General features: G+C 48.6%; 1 protein-coding gene and 1 non-coding gene across 6 annotated transcripts in view; one reads left to right on the top strand and one right to left on the bottom strand.

Moving 5' to 3' along the window:
• The window catches only part of LOC140425249 (RNA-binding motif, single-stranded-interacting protein 3), a 2,012,293-nt gene that overhangs the window by 908,870 nt on the left and 1,087,117 nt on the right, over positions 1–16,306 (bottom strand). The gene's annotated exons all lie outside the window — the stretch shown is intronic.
• On the top strand, positions 14,353–14,547 carry LOC140425955 (U2 spliceosomal RNA). Its single transcript, XR_011948101.1, has one exon. It is a non-coding gene; the product is annotated as a U2 spliceosomal RNA (small nuclear RNA).

The raw sequence follows: 16,306 nt of genomic DNA, 5'->3' as shown, positions 1-16,306 counted from the left end.
CACAGAGACACCAGGGGACTTCAACACTTCACTGACAGTAAAGACCTAAGTTGTTCAATTATTCCTCTATGTATAGATTCTTTCCCCCAAATTTAAATTCACTGTCCCGTGTTCAAATGACACAATATGCAGAGTGCAGAAAATGTCAATGAGGGCTGAGGTAGTCACTAAAATCAGTGTTTTGTCTGCATGGATCATAAATAACTAATGGGATATTTTCCTGTCAAATTAACAGTATTGCATGATGCTGTTACAGTAAAATTTATACTCTGTTTGTTTATTGGTTGTGGCGGGATCACCTGTTGGGCACATACTTTCTGCTCTTACTATTAATGACCTATGCTGCAAATATATCGGCTGATATTTATAACCAGATGTCAACAAAGAGCATTATAATTTTACATGGATCTTTCAGTGATTAGTTAGTGAATTGACTGCTGAAGCTTGCAAGGGGAAAAAATATCATGCATGATGAGGGTGAGGGTTAAAGTGGTGGGGGGTGGGATAAGTGGCCCGGAAACAGGAAATCAGGGTCTATGATTTCTTTCCCTGGCCCTCGTCCTTCCTATCTACACTGTCCAGGATCCTCATAATTTTATACACCTCAATTAAATCTCCCAACAGCCTCCTCTGTTCCAAAAGGAACCCAAACATTATTCATAACTAAACTTCCCCATGGTGGGCAACATCCTCATCAATCTGCCTCTCTCGTACAATTACAACCTGTCTACAATACTGAGACCCTGCATTGCTCGAAGTAATGGTTCAAGATGAGATTGTTTGGAACATATTCTGCCAGCCCTATTTTCAGTATTCTCAACTTATACTACATTCTTCATTTGTTATCTCTGCTTGCCATATTTCATTCAGCCTTTGTGTGGTTGCTGGTAGGAGTTTTGGAGTCAATGTGTTGTATGACTCGACATCCTCAAGCTTCCCAACAGGAATGCACAGATCTGCTGTTGATTACTGTTTGCCTTGCACATATTTGGGCAATGTATCAGCTGGAATCTCTGGAGTCTAGGTGGCATATTTGCTAATTCCTTCGTATTTAATAAGGTAACCAAAAGCTTGTAGCCTGTCTCGATTAAAAACTGGAGGCCTAAGGCATAGTCAGCGAACTTCTTACAGGGCCATGCGTATGCCAACGCCTCCTTTTCACTTACAACATATCTATTTTCTATTTCAATCATTGACTGAGATACATAATATACTGGTTGTATACTGGACCTGTGTTCCATTTTTCTGGATTTGGAAGAGTACCGTTTCTAGCCCAGTTGCTGCCAGTCAGCAGTTAGGAAGGCAAATGCAATGTTAGCAATTATGTCGAGGGCTTAGAATGCAAGAGCAGTGATGTACTTCTGGGGCTGTATAAGGTTCTGGTTAGAACCCATTTGGAGTATTTTGAGCAGTTTTGGGTCCCATATCTGTGGAAGGATGTGTTGGCCTTGGAAAGGGTCCAGAGGAGGTTTCCAAGAATGATCCGTGGAATGAAGAGCTTGTCATAGGAGGAGTGGTTGAAGACTCTAGGTCTGTACTCATTTGAGTTCAGAAGGATTTAGAAAAAAATTATTTTATTCAAAATATATTCAAAAGTACAAAAGCATAAATAAATTGAAGAATATTCTCCACATCTCACAGTTCACAGTTTGTGCAGGTTTTTCTGTGTTTAGAAGGTTGAGGGGGGATCTTATTGAAACTTACAGGATACTGAGAGGCCTGGATAATATAGAAGTGGAGAGGATGTTTCCACTAATAGGAAAAGCTGGAACCCAAGGGTTCAGCCTCAGACTGAAGGGGCGATCCTTTAAACCAGAGATGAGGAGGAATTTCTTCAGCCAGAGGATGATGAATCTGTGGATCTCATTGCCGCAGAAGGCTGTGGAGGCCAAATCACTGAGTATCTTTAAGACAGAGGTAGATAGCTTCTTGATTAATAAGGGGATCAGGGGTTATGGGGGAAGGCAGGAGAATGGGGATGAGAAACATATCAGCCATGATTGAATGGCGGAGCAGACTGATGGGCCAAAATGGCCCAATTCTGCTCCTATGTCTTATGGTCTAAGTAAGGCTAGACGTGGTGGATACAGAAGGCACTGCAGCAGGTGGTGACCATCTCTATGAAGACCTAATGGACCTGAATTGTCACTTCCTCAAGAGTGATGAGGAAGAATCCCTTGCAGAGAGGAGTGATCTCTTATCCTTTCCATTGATGGCACCTAATGAAATCTTTGTTATTTTCTTCCATGATTCAGCTGCTTTTTTATTGGCTGAGTGAAATTCAGATCTTAGTTCCATTGAATCTACCAGCCTATTGCCTATTTTATCTCTTGTCCATGAAGAAGCTTCTGATGAGGGTGCCTTGCCTGAATCCAGGCCAGAGTCCATAGAGGATCACACTGTTAAAGATCTGGCACCTTCCAAAGGCAAAGTCAATTGTTGCCCACACTTCAGTCCCAGATGAAAGTCTTTTTCTCTTCAGAGCTGAAGATCAGCACAGAAGCTGCGCCAGAATCTTCAGCACTTTTGAAGCTGCAGAATCCTGCACAACAATCATGTCCCCGAGTTGAGTGTTTATAGGAAATTCCTTTTGTTACAGAAGATAAAGCTACCTTGTCTCCATATTATCAGCAATTCTTCCCAATGCCCATTCTGGAGTAACCTCAGAGAGAAGTAAGGCTCTCTTATCACTGTCTGCTGAAAATAGATGGTCCCCGTGAAATATAATTCTTTTCCTGACAGTCTTGCAAGAAGTTTGTTGTTCTTTCCTTTGTCATCTATGGTCATTGTAATCTCAGATTGTCTATGCCTTTTCATTCTTTGATGCAGTGGTGTGTGATACAACTGTGACAGTCTTCTCTGGAGTTGAAGACCATTCCTCCTCTGAAGATGCTTCCCAGAATCTTTCACGGGAGCAACCGGTTCCTCAGCGTGCCCTGAGTTCTTCTCTGTTAGTCCCAGAGAATCAAAACGTTGATTCTCTTCAGTCTTCTCTTTTGGGTCAGTCTTTTGTTAAAAAGTTCTTGTTGCCCTTGCAGTTCATTCATCCTGCAACCTACACTGTCTTCCAGCAATGCTGACAGCAATGATGCTAAAATCTTCTGCAGATGATGATGTCCTACCAGATGTAGAAGAAAGCTTGTTATGTCTCCAAGGTATCTTCCCTAAGGGCTGAGAATACTGTGGCAGATGAAATTCACCAGCACTGAGACTTGGGGAGGGAAGAGTTAGGAGATGGAGTCAGAACCTAAAGTTGTAAAAAGGGGAGTTCCAGAAATGTAATGCAAATAGTTAAATATGTAGTTTCATGTCATTGTTAAAAATTAGCTTAGCGGACTTCCGGTTGTGGCTATGCCAGGGTAGGTCGCACGTTCGGCAGCTCCCGCCAAGAACGGACTTTTGGGCCCTTTTGAGGAGCACAGCGGCACTTGGACGGCGATTCCTGGTGTGGGAAGGCAGCAGTAAGGTTCCCCCAGCATTGTATGGAGTGGATCAGGAGTGGAGCGATTAAAAAAGTGGTTTTGGAGCAGAGAGGAGAGTGGGTGCGGAAAAGTAAGATGGCGGCGGGTGGAGACCAGGCAGCGTGGGCGCAATGGTCGCGGGGGCAACAGGAGTTCCTGAAAAGCTGCTTTGCGGAGTTGAAAGCAGAAATTCTGGCCCCAATGAAGGCGTCGATAGAAAAGCTGGTGGAGACCCAGAAGGCCCAAGGGGCGGCGATTCGAGAGTTGCAGCAGAAAGCCTCTGAAAACGAGGATGAGATTCTGGGTCTGGCGATGAAAGTGAAGGCGCACGAGGCGCTGCACAAGAAGTGGCAGGAAAAGTTTGAGGACCTGGAGAATAGGTTGAGGAGGAAGAATCTCCGGATTCTTTGTTCACCCTGAAGGGGTGGAGGGGCCCGACGTGGGAGCATATGTAGCCACAATGCTGAACACGTTAATGGGCGTGGGAGCCTCCCCGCGGCCCTTGGAGCTGGATGGGGCTCACAGAGTCCTGGCAAGGAGGTCTAAAGCCAATGAGCTGCCAAGGGCTGTAGTGGTGAGGTTTCATGAGGAGTGCGTCCTGAGATGGGCGAAGAAGGAACGGAGCAGCAGGTGGGAGAATAGGGAGATCCGTATTTATCAAGACTGGAGTGCTGAGCTGGCTAAGAAGAGGGCTGGATTCAACCGGGCCAAGGCGGTGCTCCACCGAAAGGAGGTGAAGTTCAGGCTGTTGCAGCCAGCGCGATTGTGGGTCACTTTTTAAGATCGCCACCATTACTTTGATACGCCGGTTGAGGCGTGGACCTTTATACAAAACAAGAAGTTGGACTCGAACTAAGGGTTTGATGTAGGGTTGGGTTTGTTTTTTCATTGTTGTGTGGGAAAGCTGGGGAGTGGGAAGGGGTGAGTAGATGTGATATGTGGGTTTTGTGGATTTTTGGGCATCGATACTGTTTTGCGGGGGCCGGTCCCCGTGTGCGAAAGGGGGAGTGGGGGCAGGAGGCCCTGGATCGTGGTGAACTGGGGTGCGGTTGTAGGAGAAAGGAGCTGCGCCATAGAGGGTGGGGCCGGCCCAGGTGGAAAACGCAGACTTTTTCCCACGCTGAGGAGGGGGGGGGGGGGGGGGGGCCTGAGAGGAGGGGTGGTGTTGGTAGGGTGTTCACGCCGGCCTGAAGGGGGGGATGGGATGGGGATTCCACAGAGGGGGCTGTTGGCAAAGGCGGGAGCGGCCGGGGTCAGCAGGAGTCAGCTGACGTACGGGAGTGCAATGGGGGGAGCAAGGGGGTTAGAAGGTGGTCTAGCTGGGGGGGGGGGGGGGAACTGGGCTGCTGCTGTACTGACTGAAGGGGAGCTGGAAGTAAAAGGGAGAGTCGGGGTGGGGGTTCGCCGCCTGGGGGACTGGGGTGTGCGGGAGGCGTGGGCACGTGGCTGGCCTAAGAAAGGGGATGATAGTCGGCGGGGGGGGGGGGGGGGAGCAGCCCCCTGATCTGACTGATAACATGGAATGTGAGGGGCCTAAATGGGCTGGTCAAGAGGGCCCGGGTGTTCACGCACTTAAAGGGACTGAAGGCAGACGTGGTTATGCTCCAGGAGACACATCTGAAGGTGGCAGATCAGATCAGGCTGAGAAAGGGATGGGTAGGTCCGGTCTTTCATTCAGGGCTGGATGCGAAGAACAGAGGGGTTGCAATGCTGGTGAGGAAGCGGGTGTCGTTCTAAGCGTTGGATATTGTGGCGGATAATGGAGGTCGATACGTGATGGTGAGTGGCAGGTTGCAGGGGACCCGGGTGGTACTGGTGAATGTGTATGCCCCGAATTGGGACGATGCAGGGTTTATGAAGCGCATGTTGAGTCGGATCCCAGATCTGGAAGCGGGGAGCTTGATAATGGAGTGGGGGGCTTTAATACGGTACTGGACCCAGCATTGGACCGATCCAGGTCAAGGACGGGTAAGAGGCCAGCTGCGGCCAAGGTTCTAAGGGGTTTTATGGACCAGATGGGGGGAGTGGATCCGTGGAGGTTTGCCAGGCCGGTGGCCAGAGAGTTCTCTTTATTCTCTCATGTACATAAGGCCTATTCACGGATATACTTATTTGTGATGAGTAGGGCACTGATCCCAAGTATGGAGGGAAAGGAATATTCGGCTATAGCGATTTCGGACCACGCCCCGCACTGGGTGGAGTTGGGATTGGGGGAGGAGAGGGACCAGCGCCCGCTGTGGCGCCTGGATGTGGGACTGTTGGCGGACGAGGAGGTTTGTGGGCGAGTCCGGGGGTGCATTCAGAGATACACAGAGGCCAATGATAATGGGGAGGTGCAGGTGGGTGTGGTTTGGGAGGCTGTGAAAGCGGTAGTTAGGGGAGAGTTAATTTCAATTAGGGCTCACAGAGAGAAGAGGGAGAGGATGGAGAGGGAGAGGTTGGTGGGGGAGATAATAAGGGTGGACAGGAGCTATGCAGAGGCCCCCGAAGAGGGGCTGCTGAGGGAACGATGGAACCTCCAAACGGAATTTGATTTATTGACCACGGGGAAGGCAGAGGCTCAGTGGAGGAAAATGCAGGGGGCAGTATGTGAGTATGGGGAGAAGGCTAGTCGGATGCTGGCACATCAGCTACGTAAGAGGGAGGTGGCAAGGGAGAGTGGAGGAATCAGGGATAGGGGGGGGAATACGGTGCGGAGTGCGGTTAAAATAAATGAGGTATTTAGGGATTTCTATGGGGACCTGTACAAGTCAGAGCCCCCAGAGGCGGGAGAGGGGATGCGGCAGTTCTTAGATCAACTGAGGTTCCCGAGGGTGGAGAAAGAGCAGGTGGCTGGCCTGGGGGCCCCGATGGGGCTGGAGGAGCTTGTTAAGGGATTGGGGAGCATGCAGGCGGGCAAGGCCCCGGGACCGGATGGGTTCCCAGTTGAATTGTATCGGAAGTATGTGGATCTGTTGGGCCCATTGCTGGTGAGAACCTTCAATGAGGCGAGGGAGGAAGGGACTCTGCCCCCGACAATGTCTCGGGCGCTTATCTCGCTGATTCTCAAGCGGGATAAGGACCCACTGCAGTGCGGTTCGTACAGGCCAATCTCGCTCCTTAACGTGGATGCCAAGTTGCTGGCGAAGGTCCTCCCTACGAGGATTGAGGATTGTTTCAGGAGTGATACATGAGGACCAGACGGGGTTCGTGAAGGGCAGGCAGTTAAATGCGAATGTGCGGAGGCTCCTGAACGTGATTATGATACCCTCGGTGGGAGGGGAAGCGGAGGTGGTGGCGGCTATGGACACGGAGAAGGCCTTTGATCGGGTGGAGTGGGAGTGCTAAGGGAAGTGCTTAGCAGGTTTGGGTTCGGGGAAGGGTTCATAGGGTGGGTCAGGTTGTTATACAGGGCCCCGGTGGCGAGCGTGTCTATGAACCGGCGGAGATCGGAATATTTCTGATTGTACCGGGGGACGAGACAGGGGTGTCCCCTGTCCCCTTTGCTGTTCGCGCTGGCAATTGAGTTGCTGGCCATGACATTAAGGGAGTCTAGGAACTGGAGGGGGTTGGTCGTGGAGGGGAGGAACACCGGGTGTCGTTGTATGCTGATGACCTGTTGTTATATATTGCAGATCCAGTGGAGGGGATGGCGGAGGTCATGCGGATCCTTAGGGAGTTTGGGGACTTCTCGGGCTACAAGCTCAACATGGGGAAGAGTGAGCTCTTTGTAGTGCATGCGGGAGGCCAGGAAAGGGGTCTAGTGGAGCTGCCGTTGAAGAGGGCGGAGAGGAGCTTTCGATACCTGGGTATCCAGGTAGCTAGGAGCTGGGGGGCCCTGCATAAGCTTAATTTGACACGGTTGGTGGACCAGATAGAGAAAGACTTTAGGAGATGGGATGTGTTGCCACTTTCCCTGGTGGGTAGGGTGCAGTCGGTCAAGATGACGGTCCTCCCGAGGTTCTTGTTCGTGTTTCAGTGCCTGCCCATCCTAATCCCCAAGGTTTTTTTCAAGCGGGTAAGCAGGAGTATTATGGGGTTTTATGGGCGAGCAAGATCCCAAGGGTGAAGAGGGTGTTTCTGGAGCGCAGTCGGGACAGGGGCGGGCTGGCGCTGCCGAATCTGTGTGGTTGCTATTGGGCAGCTAATGTGGCGATGATCCGTAAATGGGTAATGGAGGGAGAGGGGGCGGCGTGCAAGAGGCTAGAGGTGGCGTCTTGTGTGGGTACTAGCTTGGGGGCACTGGTGACGGCACCGTTGCCGCTACCGCCAACGCGGTACACCACGAGCCCGGTGGTGGCGGCAACATTGAAGATCTGGGGGCAGTGGAGGCGACATAGGGGTGAGGTGGGGGCCTCAATTTGGTCCCCGATACGGGATAATCATCGGTTAGTGCCAGGCAGGATGGATGGGGGGTTCCTAAGTTGGCATCGGCCAGGAACTAAAAGGATGGGGGACCTGTTCATAGATGGGACTTTTGCTAGCCTGGGGGCGCTGGAGGAGAAATTTGGGTTGCCTCCCGGAAACGCTTTTAAATATATGCAAGTGAGGGCGTTTGTGAGACGGCAGGTGAGGGAATTTCCGCTACTTCCAGCACAAAGGATTCAGGACAGGGTGATTTTGGGTGTATGGGTTGGAGAAGGTAAAGTCTCGGCGATTTATCACGAGCTGCAGGAAGCGGAGGAGGCCTCGGTGGAGGAGTTGAAGGGCAAGTGGGAGGAGGAGCTCGGGGAGGAGCTGGATGAGGGTCTGTGGGCTGATGCCCTGGGCAGGGTTAATTCCTCCTCCTCATGCGCCAGGCTCAGCCTAATACAGTTCAAAGTAGTACATAGGGCGCATATGACAGGGGCGAGGATGAGTAGGTTTTTTTGGGTGGAGGACAGATGTGTGAGATGTTCGGGGAGCCCATCGAATCACGCTCATATGTTCTGTACGTGCCCGGCGCTGGAGGGGTTCTAGAGGGGCTTTGCGAGGACTATGTCCAAAGTGGTGAACACCCGGGTCAAGCCGAGCTGGGGGATAGCACTATTTGGGGTATCGGACGCGCCGGGAGTGGAGGAGCTGAAAGAGGCCGGAGTTCCGGCCTTTGCGTCCCTGGTAGCCCGACGGAGGATCCTACTAATGTGGAGAGGTGCAAAGCCCCCGAGCGTGGAAGCTTGGATCAATGACATGGCAGGGTTCATTAAGCTGGAGAGGATAAAGTTTGCCTTGCGAGGGTCTGTGCAGGGGTTCGCCAGGCGGTGGCAACCGTTCCTAGACTTTCATGCGGGGGGGGGGGGGGGGTTGGTTGGTTTATGTTTTTGTTAAAAGGGGGCGTTTTCCCCACTTTTGTAGTTATTGGTGAAATGGGGTTAATGTATCCTTGTTTGATTTCCTAAGTACAATTTTATTATTCTTTTTTTCTTTCTGGAGTGTTTGGTTGAAAATTGTTGAAAATTTTGAATAAACATTTTTTTTTAAATTAGCTTAGCATACTTAGGGGATGTGTAGTATCAAGGGTTAATAGATGGGATATTCTAATGCATACCACAGATGATAATGTGTCACTGACATCAATCAGTCATGTGTTAGATTATTGAGAGAAAGAGGTTGGAATCATTCTTCCTCTGCAACCTGTTTAGATGTACTACTCATGAACCAGTGTTAAGCAAGTACCAGAGTATATCTATAGTCTATCTTAGAACCAAGTACCAGCCTAATGCCCAAAGTAGGATATATCAAAAAATATCTAGTGCTTCATACATATGCTTATTTATTTCAAGAGTGGGTTTACTGAGTTTACATTGGCTATTCAAACATGGTATTATGTGTGAAGGCTAACATATCATTTGGTAACATCCTCATGTGCACTTTACAGTAGAAATTATGGGACAATGATTAAGAGCATGAACTATAGCATCATGTTTCCTCCCGAAGTAATGAGGTCAACTGTAATGCCCAATTACTGTTTCAGCCGTGATCAACTAATTGGGATGTCCCAAGCTGTTCAATTTATTGTCATATTAGGTGATCGACTTGCCCAGAAACCAAGGGCTCTTCTGACGATAACAGCCTGGCCAGATCCTTGTTCACGAGGAAAATCAATGCTCAGAGTTTCATATGTTCGTCTTGACCACATAACAGCTTTGAAGGCTGCCATTTTAGTTAATCAACCGGGGCTCCAGCATTAGAGGAAAAAGTCACAGCAGAGCAAAAAGAAAAATGCATTCAGTATAAAGTTCAATTCCCATTGCAGTTTGTACTTCCACTATGAAATACATACTGTGAAGTGCAGCATTAAACTACGTTTGTAAATAATTGATTTACCATTTTACACTACAAAAGATGAAGGGCTTTTAAGGATTTGCTGCACGTCTGAAATGTTTTTGGAGGGAGGCGATTGATTTCTCTATTAACATAGTGCAAAATGGATATGTCCCAATTTGCAGCAATTGTCCTTAAGGCAATAGGATGATGGAAAGCGAATAACGTCCACTCATTAATCTTAGCTTTGTGCTCTGTTTCAGATCTTATCACATTAAAGATAGCCTGCTCCATAAGGACATAACAGAAGTTGAAGAAAAAGAGGAAGTCTTTAACTAAGCATGTTAGTCAAGCTCTACTTTGACTATATAATTTAAAGGAGTTATAACCAAACACGATTCAGGAACAATTCCCATGGTCAATTTCCATTTAAATGGCCACCATTGGGCCTTCCATAGATTCAGATGGGGGAAGTCTCGCCTGCTGAGAGCTGCCAGGTATTATAGGCTGGCAAATCTTCAATGCTTGTCAGCGCCAGTGGGAGTACTGGAAACTGCTGGAACTGCATATAACAGAGGCCCAGGATAACCAAGGGACAAGAGACCAAGGTTGAGCAAAGTTGGGTTGCAGATCGTGGGGTGGGGGTCATTGGGGGTGGGGGGGGGGGCAGAAGGCTCAGAGGTAAGGGCAAGGACCGGGTCCCTCAAAAATGAGGGGCCCCCTTCCCCCAGGAGATTGCAGGCAAACCCAAGAGGAGAGATGGAAAACAAATTTGGTAATCGCTTTGCAGAATATTTACATGCAGCTTGCAAGAATAACCCTGAGCATCCAGTGGCCTGTCATTTTAATTCTCCACCTTGTTCTTACACTGACATCTCTGTCCTTGGCCTGCCACACTGTTCTAATGAAGTTCAAAGTATGCTTGAGGAACAGCACCTCACCTTTCAATTAGTTGAGTTCAACAATTTTAGACCATAATCTCTGGTCCCCCATTTTGTTTCATTTTCTTTGTTTTTCTTTGTTTTCTTTCCTTTCTTTTGTATTCAGGCAGCAGCTACCGGCTCTTGGCACATCTTTTTTCTTTATTTCTTTTCTTGCCCATGTCCATTCCAGTTCACCCTGTAGAATTAACTCTTCTGTCGTTCAAATCTCTCCTGTCTTCCACCCTACCAGACCTTCCTCTTATTCTTGTCCCACCCTTGCTGAAAACCTATTACATTTGTAACTTTTCCCAGTTCTGATGAAAGGTCTTTTACCTGAAATGTTAACTCCGTTTTTCTCTCCAGAGATGCTGCCTGTCCTACTGAGTATTTGCACAATTGGTTGATTTACACTGGGCTAAACTATGACTACGTTATAAAATCAAACAACACGCTTTTGCTTTGCCGCAGACAGAATCAAGCATTGCCGATTCCTTTGAGCAGCAGCCAAAGCAAAAGATTGCTTCACTTCTTGGCCAAAGCAGGAAATCTTCTGTGGTTTTATGAACTGTTCCAAACTTACCCACCCTGAACTGAAGAAAACACACCATGACTTCAACTATTTGACTTTGTCACTAAGTCTAAGGTCTGGATTTTCACAACAATGGAGATTGTGAATATGGCAGAGGAGGCCAAAATATGGATATCCCGCCCCAGAACACAGCACTTATCAATTTTGAGTGAGTAGGACTGGGGCCAGGGTGGGATTTGTGCATGCGCCTTGTGCAGAGGCATAAAAAACATCAGCTGCCTCCAATCATGTCTGAGTTTTGTGCAGATTAGATCTGGTAGCAGCAGCTTTAAACTTTGCGACATCTTTTGGAGAGGTGAGTACTTTTTGGAGACCCTTTGGATCTGGTCCCGGTCACATTTGGGGGAGGTCAGGGGCCCTTTGGGATTGTTAGAAGTGGACAATGATGTGCATAAAAAGTGCATACACCGAATGAAACTACCAACAGAACTTTCAAAAGCGACTGCCAAATGGGTAGAGGACATCGAGTGATATGAGTTGGCATAGATGGGTTATAGGGATTGTGTGGGGATGCGGGGGTGTGAGGGATGAGGACTGTTTTTATTTTAACTGAAAAAAAAATCATGGACAAAGTGCTGGTGCACAGAAGCAGCACATCTACACCAGCATCCTGATCCGCATTGTTTCGGGAGATGGCCGTCTCCCGGGACAAAAAATACAACCTTCCTGGGTTGGGTTTGCGGAACCCAGAATTTTTCAGACTCAGCCCTCCCAACCCGGGAGTGAAAATTCAGGCATAAATCTCAGTGACATACACCATCCCAAGGCCAAGGCAGATGGAGAAACAATACAATCTTATATCCCTGGTAATGGCATGCTTAAGCATATCAACAGAGATGTATAGGACTGCCAGAGATTGAGTCCCCTGTACATTGTCCTATTTTCTTGTATGGAGAATAATTCTCCTTAATGCTGAGTAGCTCCTTGGTCTTTCAAGATCTTGGGCGAAATTCTCCGGAAACTGCGCGATGTCCGCCGACTGGCGCCCAAAACGGCGCCAATCAGAGGGACATCGAGCTGCCCCAAAGGTGCGGAATGCTCCGCATCTTTGGGGGCTGAGCCCCAACATTGAGGGGCTAGGCCGACGACGGAGGAATTTCCGCCCCGCCAGCTGCCGGAAACGGCCTTTGTTGCCCCGCCAGCTGGCGCGGAGATGACATCTCCGGGCGGCACATGCGCGGGAGCGTCAGCGGCCACTGACAGTTTTCCACGCATGCGCAGTGGAGGGAGTCTCTTCCACCTCCGCCATGGTGGAGACCGTGGTGGAGGCGGAAGGGAAAGAGTGCCCCCACGGCACAGGCCCGCCCGCGGATCGGTTGGCCCCGATCGCGGGCCAGGCCACTGTGGGGGCACCCCCCGGGGTCAGATCGCCCTGCGCCCCCCCCCAGGACCCCGGAGCCCGCCCGCGCCGCCTTGTCCCGCCGGTAAGGTAGGTGATTCAATTTACGCCGGCGGGACAGGCAATTTATCGGCGGGACTTCGGCCCATGCGGGCCGGAGAATCGAGCGGGGTGGCCTGCCAACCGGCGCGGCGCGATTCCCGCCCCCACCGAATATCCAGTGCCGGAGACTTCGGCAACCGGCAGGGGCGGGATTCACGCCAGCCCCCGGCGATTCTCCGACCCGGCGGGGGGTCGGAGAATGTCGCCCCAGATCCTCATTCTTAATGATACCGATCATTTGCATACCATCATGATGTTCTGCTCCTTTGTGCAAATTCACACTCATCCACTGCTCATTAGCCTTGCCCACTTCTGATTTGATTGTGTCAGCATCATCAACTAATATCCATAGTCTGCCAGCATTTATTTGGGTAGTGCTAGCTAAACCAGGCAAGACATGCTGAAATGGTAGTCCTAATGATGAATACATTTTAATGGAAAGAATCTAAAGATGGTTCTTGAAGATTTCAAGTGATGGGGCTGTGACTATTTCCTTTGACAGCTTGTTCCATTGTGGCATTGTCCTCAGGAATAAGGTTGTTGATGCTCTATCTTGGAAACAAATTATCTTTATAGTTATGTGGACGGCTACCTTGTGTTTTGTCATTATTGGAGGACACCAGGTACTTTTGTCTGTCAATTCCCACCAGTCCATTTCATATTTTATAGAAAATGGCCAGTCCATTTTTCTCCCTCCTTTGCCGTAGTGATTCCCATTCCAATCGTTGATGCAGGATTTGACACTGGTGTATTCCCTATACTGATGCCAAACATTTGGGTCGCTTCAACGTATTTATATTGCTTTCCATATAAGGATCCCATACACTATTTGCATACTTCAGAAATGGATAAACAAAATGTTTGATCAGCTGAGTACTCGATTTTTGTTTTGCAAAGACAAAGATTCCTCCACAGAAATCCAAAAGCCTGCCGCATATGCTTTTTTCCACTTTATAGCTTTTGACATTGCTCATCTTTATCATAAGTTACAGCTGTACTTCTAAGGCCACTAAGAAATATGAAAGCCAATATTTTCTCCACAGGATATTCAACACTATAATTTTGTGGTATTACCCAACTGAAGCTTCCCCAAAATAGATTTCAGTGTTGATACCTCAGCTGGCATCGAGACTTACATTGAGTAATCGTGGGATTTTCACACAATGGGGCTTTCTAAATGAAGGTGATTGCAAATAACACGTAGTTAACTCTTTGCAGAATTTTTGCACCATTATGCCTGTGGGCACATTGAGGCCAGTTGTTCTATTCAGCTCATAGTTTGTAGGATTATAACATTTTGGAAGAATGCTTGGCTTACAGTTCAATAGAATCCACTCTGCTTACATTGCAGAACTGATTCCACAATTATGGAACAACACACAAACAATGGAATTCCACAAAAGGATTATGTCCAAAGTGTAAAGGTATTTTGTTTCTTTTCACCGATCTCGATTGACTTGTTGAATCTTTCCGGCATTTTCTGTGGCTTTTTTCTTTTTTCTCCACAAGCATTTTTCTTTATTTCTGCCAGTAAACCTTCCTCAGGAAGGTTTAAAAGGGTCTGCCCAGGCCAGCAGCCATTAAGTCAAGTGAGACTGTTTACCTTCTAATGCAAAGCTGGTGCGACCAGTGGAGTGGGAGATGTAGTCACCTGAAAATCTTTGCCAATGACAGGAATGGTAATTTTTTAAAAAATAGAATAAAAATATGAAAAGTATCGCTTCTCGGCCTTTTGGCTAAGATCAAGTGTAGTATCTGCTCTGCCTTGTGGCTCAGATCTGGTATTGTCTTTCTTGTGGAGACCATGAATTGGATTCAATTTGAATTGGTTTTTGGAGCAGGCAAGGAGCTGGATTAGGGATTCGCCCCTGTCTCCACTCGGAGCCCTGGCTTTGTAACTCAGAAAAATATGAAAAGTTTCAGAGACCAGAGGTAATTGTGGGTGGCAGCTGAATCGCCATCCGTCAGAAATCTTGTTTGATTTTTAAACTGGCAAGATGTATAAAGTGGCTGATCTGATTTGATCCAAACCAAACAGTTTTCTCCCTTTGCCCAGGTTGAAAGTCACTTGCATAGTACAACATCAAGTAAAGTAAAGTCGCCATAGTCCCAGATGACCATAGGTTGCTTTCCTCTTTCAGTTGGAGAGCTGACTGGTGGGGATTTCACCTGAGGATCACCACACCACAAGCCAGGGGCTAGGTTGAGAAGGCGAGTCCTTCATGAATAACCTCAGCTGGTACAGGAATTGAACTCGTGCTTTTGGCCTCACTCTGTATCACAAAATAGCTATCTAGCCAATTGAGCTAAACAAGCCACATTTGTGTAGAACAGTACTAAAAGGAGCCCTGGTGAAGTCTCCCAGGCACGGCCATTGAATCCGTGTTCTAGGTGAATCAGGCGAACGTATATTTAAATAAGCTGTACGGTTCATTTAAATATGCAGATCTGGATCTCGCTTTTAAACAGTTGCTCCTAGTTCGAGATTCTCCCACAAGGGAAAACATTGGGCCCGATTCAATAGGTGCGTTGAGTGGGATCTTTCTCAGCGCCTGAAGCTCAGCTCACAGTGCAGGAAGACGGCTCGCAGGTCGGGGTGCCATTTGTAAAGGCCACCCCGATATTTAGAACCCCCTCAGCAACCCCGCCTCGGCCTCTGGACCCCCTCCCCCCAACTGCATCCGCCTTACCTCTTCAGGGGTCCTCAAGCCCCCCCCTCAGCCCACCTCCTATGGGCAAAGCACCCGGCACCTGACCCCTGGCACGGACAATCTGGCACCTGGGCACCTTAGTACTGCCAGTACCCTGACAGTGCCTAGCCAGCTTGGCATGGCCATCTGCCCAGGTGGCCATGCCTAGATGCCAGGCTGGCCATGTCCAGGTGTCCAGGTGCTAGCGGGAATGCCAGGGTGCCACCCTGCCCAGAGCCCGACCACCCAGAGGTCTCTAATGGTCTGGGAGACCGCCTCAGGTGTTGTTATGCCTGGTCCATATTTGTGTGAACCAGTACTAAATGGTGCCCTGGCGAGGTCTCCCAGGTGAGGTCGTTAGGTCCTGGGCACTGGGGGAATCCTAATGGATAATTTAAATATGCTAATCTGGGTCATGCACAGTGAGGGCGAGATCTAGATTGTGAAGCCTCGCAAGATTCAACAGAATCTCGCGTGATGTTTCAAGCATCGTGAATCTTGCGAGAGATTCATGATGATGAACCGGCCTCGTCGCGCCCGACTTGGTGACATAACAAGGCCGTTGAATTGCGCCTTGTTGTGTCACTAAGTCGGGCGTGACGAGGCCGGTAAATTGCACCCATCATCTCCACATCCATCCTGTCAATATCCCTCAGGATCTAATATATTTTAATCACGTCTTACTCTTCTAAACTCCAGCAGATGCAAGCCTAACCAAGGGGCTTCACATGAGCATTTTTGAATAAAATTAGGCACTGAGGGATGATCAATAGCTTTTTGAAAATGGTACGTTTGAAGGAGCATCAGAAAGGAAGAGAGAGACTGAAAGTCAGAGAGGTTTTGGAAGGGAATACCAAAGCTTAAGGCCGAGGCAGCTAAAATCATGGCTACCAGAGATGAAGTGCTCAAAGTGGGCGATGCTAAAGAGGCCTATTTTAGATGAGTGCAGATACCACTGCTGTGGAGATTTTACAGGTGGA

The sequence above is a fragment of the Scyliorhinus torazame genome, chromosome 6 (assembly GCF_047496885.1).
Source record: "Scyliorhinus torazame isolate Kashiwa2021f chromosome 6, sScyTor2.1, whole genome shotgun sequence".
NCBI classification, from domain to species: Eukaryota; Metazoa; Chordata; class Chondrichthyes; order Carcharhiniformes; family Scyliorhinidae; genus Scyliorhinus; species Scyliorhinus torazame.
Note: the sequence above shows the minus strand (reverse complement) of the source record. Positions and strands in the feature narration are given on the sequence as shown.